The 6,335-nt window shown below is 40.5% G+C and overlaps 1 pseudogene; it reads right to left on the reverse strand.

The window, feature by feature from the left end:
• Positions 1-3,947: 3,947 nt before the first annotated feature.
• LOC102812408 overlaps positions 3,948-6,335 on the reverse strand; it is a 107,174-nt pseudogene continuing 104,786 nt past the window's right edge.

The raw sequence follows: 6,335 nt of genomic DNA on the forward strand, positions 1-6,335 counted from the left end.
CAGGAATCTTGGAGATACAATTTTGGAATTCTGCCTATCACAACTCCCCTATAATTAATTTTCACCAAAGCAGACAGAATGTTTTGTTTGTTTTTTAAAAAAAAATATTGAGCCAGATTATGTCATTCTTCTGCTCAGAACTCTCCAGGGATTTCCCCTCTCACACAGAGTAAGAGACAATGCCTTTAAGAAGACCTATAACATTTTACAGAACTTGGTTCATACCTCCCCCTCAGACCCTGCTAATCTCATCTCTCATCTGTCCTCACTCCTCCTCACTTGCCACCTAGTTAGCAAGTTTGAGGAAAAGTCTCTATGCTTCTCCTCAAACTTGGCAACCAGGCTGTGTCTCAGGACTTTGCACTCCTAAGTATTCTCAGGACTCATCTCCTTACTTCCGCCATGCCTTATCTAAGAGGCCCTCCTCCCTGTACTTCCACTTACTCTACTTTTTAACCCTTTGCAAACCTTGTTCTGTCATTTGAACAGAAAAAGGGGCCACTGAATGGTTTAAAATTCAAAAAGGTGTCTGACAGGGTTGTATTTCACCATACATATTTAATCTGTGTGCTGAGAAAATAATCTGAGAAGCTGGATTATATGAAGAAGAACATGGCATTAGGTTTGGGGGAAGACTTATTAATAACCTACAAGATGCAGATGATACAATCATTCTTGTTGAAAGCAAAGAGGACTTAAAATACTTACTAATGAAGATCAAAGACCACAGTCTTTGGTATGGATTGTACCTCAATGATAAGAAAACAAAAATCCTCACCACTGAACCAATAAATAATATCATGATAAATAGAGAAAAGATCGAAGTTGTCAAAGACTTCATTTTGCTTGGATCCACTATTAATATGCATGAAAGCAGCAGTCAAGAAATTAAATGACCTCTTTCAACTGTTTAAGAGCAAAGATGTCAGTTTAAGGACCAAGGTGTACCTGATCTAAGCTGTAGGATTTTCAATAGCTTCATATGTATGTGACAGCTGGACAGTGAATAAGGAAGACTGTAAAAGAATTGATGCATTTGAGTTATGGTGTTGGAGAAGAACATTAAAAGTACCATGGACTGCCCAAAGGACAAACCAATCTGTGTGGGAAGAAGTGTAGCCATAGTGCTCCTTGGAATGCCAGGATGGTGAGATTGTCTGTCATACTTGGGACATATTATCAGGAGGGACCTGTCCCTGGGGAAGGGCATCATGCTTGATAAGTGGTGAGCCAGCAAAAAGTGAAAGACCTCCAATGAGGTGGATTGTCACAGTAACAGCAATGGGCTCAAGAATACCAAAGATTGTGAGGATGGTGTAGAACCAGACTCTGCTTCCTTCTGTTGCACATCGGGTGCCTATGAGTCAGAACCAAACTTAAAGAATATCTGAATACTCTACTTGCTTGTTTGTGTCAGTGTCATCACTAAAATGTAATCTCCATGAAGGCAGGAACTTTGTCTTATTCAGGACTATCTCCTCAGCATATGGAAGAGATCATGACACATCGTAAATGATTAATCAATGTTTATTGAATGAATGAATGAGTTCATTAGCCTTCAACTTTCAACTTAAATATGATTTTCCCCAGGGTAGCATTCCTTAACTCCCCAAATTCTTATTTGCTCAAAGAATATCTTGCTGTTTTTCTTCAGAATATTTATCACAAACTTTAATTAAACAGTCTAAGGTGGTGGCACTGTGGGTTAATGTGCTAGACTGCAATGTCAGTGGTTCATGCTCATCGGCCACTCCTTGGAAGCCCTATACAGGGTCACTATAAGTTGGAACCAACTTGAAAACACTTAACAACAACAACAACAAGGTGGGGAAGGAAATCTCTGGGTAACTCAGTTATGTGCTTTATTTCTATGAAATGTTGGTGATTTGAACTCACTCAGAGGTGCCTTGGAAGACAGGCCTGGTGATCTGTTTCTAAAACATCACAACCTTGAAAACCTTAAGGAGCATTTCTACTCTGCACACATGAGTCAAAATCAACTTGACATTAAGCAAGTAACTACTACATTGACAAGGTAGGGAAAGAGTTCCTAGAAGTGGCAATGCTGCGTGCTTGATGATTACAGTATAATCCCTATTAAGATAGTATACTAGTCAGTCTCTTCCAGGAAACAGGCTTCAAAACCAAATGAACATGCAAGGATTTTTATTAGAGGCATTGTCTGTGTGGAAGGAAACAGGTAGGATCAGAAGAAGGCTGAGAGAGCACTCAGAACTTGAAGCAAGTCTGACTCTAAGTTAGGGAGAGAGGGCAAGAAGATGGAGTGTCAACATCCTAGAGTGCTATGTAGTCTATCGAAGGTTAATCTTCTCAATTTCTAAATGCTTGAGTCAAAGTTTGGCAGCAAAGAAGTTACTCTTCTCTCCAGAATGGATCTTTTCCAGTATGCCCATCACTAAGCCCTGGTGTGGCACTGTAGGATAAGTCCTAGACTGGTAACCAAAAGATCAGCAGTTCAAAACCATCTGGAAACCTTATACAGGGTCAATAGCATAACAATGTACACATTGTTACTATCCTAAGAAACTCACATTAGCTGAGAGTCTTTGTAGTAGGATTAAGGCACACATCATTGGCCAAGCTAGTGCTCAGTGAATGTGGAGAAAGTACACTCACTGTGTATGTGTAGATTGTTGTCTTTTTTAAGGAAAGTATTTCAAATGTAAAAGATACTATAATCAATGCTGCACAGCCTACTTTGAAAGGAGATATGTGTGCATTTTTATGATTGTTTAATGTTAAGCTCTTCTCCGACCATACTGTCAGCATCATGAGGGCAGAGAGACCTTACTTATACTACCTACCACTCTATCCTCAGTGCCAAACGTAGTGCCAACTCAGAGTCAGCACTAGGTAAGTATCTGCAAATAAGTAAACAAACAACTATTTTATATTAATCAATAAGACCAGACCACAAAAGTGGTTTGATTCCCAATATTAGTTCAATGTTATCTTTATGAGCAAAGTAAAATAGTTGAGTTAATAGTCTATTTCTGAGTAGGTTAAAGAAGAAAATCAATCTGTTAGTCAACTTCTGTTCTTGGTATAATAGCCCTGGGGCTGATCCACCTGTGATGGGCAGATGTAGGCTGAGACCCAAGCACACAAGTTGAGCCTGCTGTTGTACTTACCTTCCTGGTTCAAATGATGCTTTGAGGCTAACTGGCTTCCTATATTTTCTCCTTCTGGACAATAGATCAAGATGCATACCCAGGAGCTTTCAATCCTTTTCCAAGAAGATACCCTAATGCCACATTTGTCCCAACCACAACTATCCCAAGAAAGACTATGGGGGCACTCAGTGTACTCACATACCACCTTAGAACTAAAAGGGAAAACTATGTAAGGGATGGGTTGTTAAGTCTTCTTCCTGATTTTCCTTTATTGTCATAGGGTTGCTATGAGTTGGAATAAACCCAGTAGCAGGGAGTTTAATCTGGATCCCCTTTGATGGCAGTGGTGGTTCAGATCGAACCTATATAGTGATTCTGATGCTGTACCTTTTTTTTTTTTTCCAGAAGCAGTGAGTCAGTTTATTGTTCTCAACATGGCTCAACATTCCCACTTCCAGCTCCAATACTGCTAGGAGCTGCCATCTTCCACCCCCATAACAGTCGTCCCTGTCTGAAGTGTGAAGGGGTAAACCAGTCAGAGCTGTCAGGAAAAACCAGGGTTGAACACTTGTCAAACAAGGAAACACACACCAAGAAGAAGGGCTTGGTAGCTGCGCACGATGAGTATGAAGCGCATAATGTACTTTTTATGATGACTGAATGCCTAAGTCCCTGGCTTCTTGGGTTCAGTTATGGTATGAGGTTAGTAAGGCCAACAAAACCATGAGCAGGCTTCATTATCCACAGGATCATGGAGTATCACCCATCTTGTAAACGGACCCGGATAGGTTGGAGATGCGGTACCCATGAGAATCAGAGGCCTAACATTTTTGCCAGGGTTCGGGCTTGGGCAGCTTTGGCCTCGTCCTCACTAGCTCATCTAGGAAATTCTCCTGGAATACTAAGTAGAAGGTGTAACCATAAATAGCAAGCACCAGGACCCCAATGCCCAGGTCAGTTATGATGTTCCGCGTTCGTCTCTGTGTCAGCATCTTCTGTCCCTGGGCAACTTGCACCTGCTGCATGAATTGCAGCTGCATGGGTGTCGATTTCTTCTGAGCTGGGTCTATCAGCTGAGCCATCGGGCCCTTTCCAGTCTTGGTATCCAAAGGGTCTCCAGAACCCAACGCGGCTGTGTTGCCACTATGAGGCTCTACATTTTTATATCCTCATCTTTCTCCCACAGATCAACTGGTAGATTCGAACTGCTGGCCTTGCAATTAGTAGCTCAGCTCAGAATCAATTGCACTCCCAGGGCTCCTTGGATTCCCTTTGAGGGGGCCTTTTTTCCTTTTGTAAGAGCTTGGCACTGAGGGCTCCTGTTAATCTGACAATATGGGTGATGCCATGATGGCTGCCATTAATTCCTACTACAAGGAGGCTTCAAAAAGTTTGTGGGAAATGGAATTGTTCTTTAATTTCATTTTTCCACAAACTCTTTGAAGTTCCTTGTAGAGAAGAGATCCAGATGAAATTGTGTAAATTAAGGATTAACTAGTGCCATTTGTGAAGATTTTCTTCTATTTTCAACATTGTAGAAACTGCAGGAATGATTATATCAATTTTTAGTGTTTGTTCCATGAACCAGAAACTATTTAACTGGGTAATTATGAACAGGACTTATAAAGGATTCTGTACACAGGCACATTGTTGTTAGGTGCCAGCAAATTAGTTCCAACAAATTGTGACCCTATGCACAACAGAATGAAACACTGCCTGGTCCTGTGCCATCCACACAATCGTTGTTACATTGAGCTCATTGCTGCTGCCACTGTGCCAATCCACATTAAAAAATAAATAACTGATTTGTTTGATACATACATCAGCAGATATTTCAATGACAACCATAAGATTTTGAAAACCAGAGTACTAAATCTCATGTAATCCAGAGTTCTGAGTTCCATGGACGTTAGGGTGACCCACTCAAATTATTACTCTGAGATGAACTTTGGATCACAAGCCTTGAAAGAAATGGTTTCCCAAAAGCCACCTTAGAGTCAGACAGTGGTCTAGTCAGACAGTGGTCTAGACTATTTTGCCTTGAGCATTATGTTTTTGTGAAGAATTGTCTATGTCTAGTCAGTTTGGAGAAATAGAAAATCCAAGGCCAGAAAAAAGGCTGTATTTTAGGGTAAATTGTTATGATATAAACACGGTTCTGGCTCTGTTTCTATGGTAATAAGATGGGATAAGAAAATAATTATGACTTCTTTCCTCCTTGGAACGTTTTAATTTCCTAGAAAAACATCCACAAGACCTCTTTAAAGTGTTCAAGAACAAAGATGTCAGTTTGAGGACTAAGGTACGCCTGACCCAAGCTATGATCTTTGCAATTACCTGATATGCATTTGAAACTTGGACAATGAACAAAGAAGACCATAGAAGAATTGATGCATTTGAGTTATTGCGTTGAAGAATTTTAAAACTATCATGGACTGCCGGAAGAATAAACAATTCTATGTCGGATGAATTTAAAGTGACAGTTACCACTTAAAACCAAACAGCCACCACTCGTCTGTCAGTTTGTTGTACTGTGGTGGCTTGTGAGTTGCTGTGATTCTGAAAGCTGTGCCACCGGTATTTTAATTATCAGCAGTGTCACCCATGGGGGACATGTTTCAGATGAGCTTCCAGATGAAGACAGACTAGGAAGAATGAGTGATGAACTACTGCCAAATATTTGAATAGCTTATGAATAGCAAAGAAACACTGTCAGATATAGTGCCGGAAAATGAGCCTTTCAGGTTGGAAGGCAATCAAAATGCGACTGGGGAAGAGCTGCCTCCTGAGAGTAGACTTGATTGTGATGATGCGAATGGAGTAAAGCCTGAGGGAGAAAAACCCGCAGGACCTTTTATTGTTGATGGGGCACAACTCAAAATGAAGAGAAACAGCTGTCAACATCCATTGAAAATCAGAACATGGAATGTACGAAGTATGAATCTGGGAAAATTGGAAGTTCTCAAAAATGAAATGGAAGGCATAAACATCAATATTTTAGGCATGAAATGGACTGGTATTGGCCATTTTGAATCTGACAATCATATGGTTTACTATGCCGGGAATGACAAATTGAAGAGGAATGGTGTTGCATTCATTGTCAAAAAGGACATATCCAGATCAGTCATGAGGTACAACGCTGTCTGTGATAGGATAATATCCATGCACCTATAGGGAAGCCCAGTTAATACCACTATTATT

Source organism: Chrysochloris asiatica, unplaced genomic scaffold (assembly GCF_000296735.1).
Source record: "Chrysochloris asiatica unplaced genomic scaffold, ChrAsi1.0 scaffold00077, whole genome shotgun sequence".
In the NCBI taxonomy this organism is placed as follows: domain Eukaryota; kingdom Metazoa; phylum Chordata; class Mammalia; order Afrosoricida; family Chrysochloridae; genus Chrysochloris; species Chrysochloris asiatica.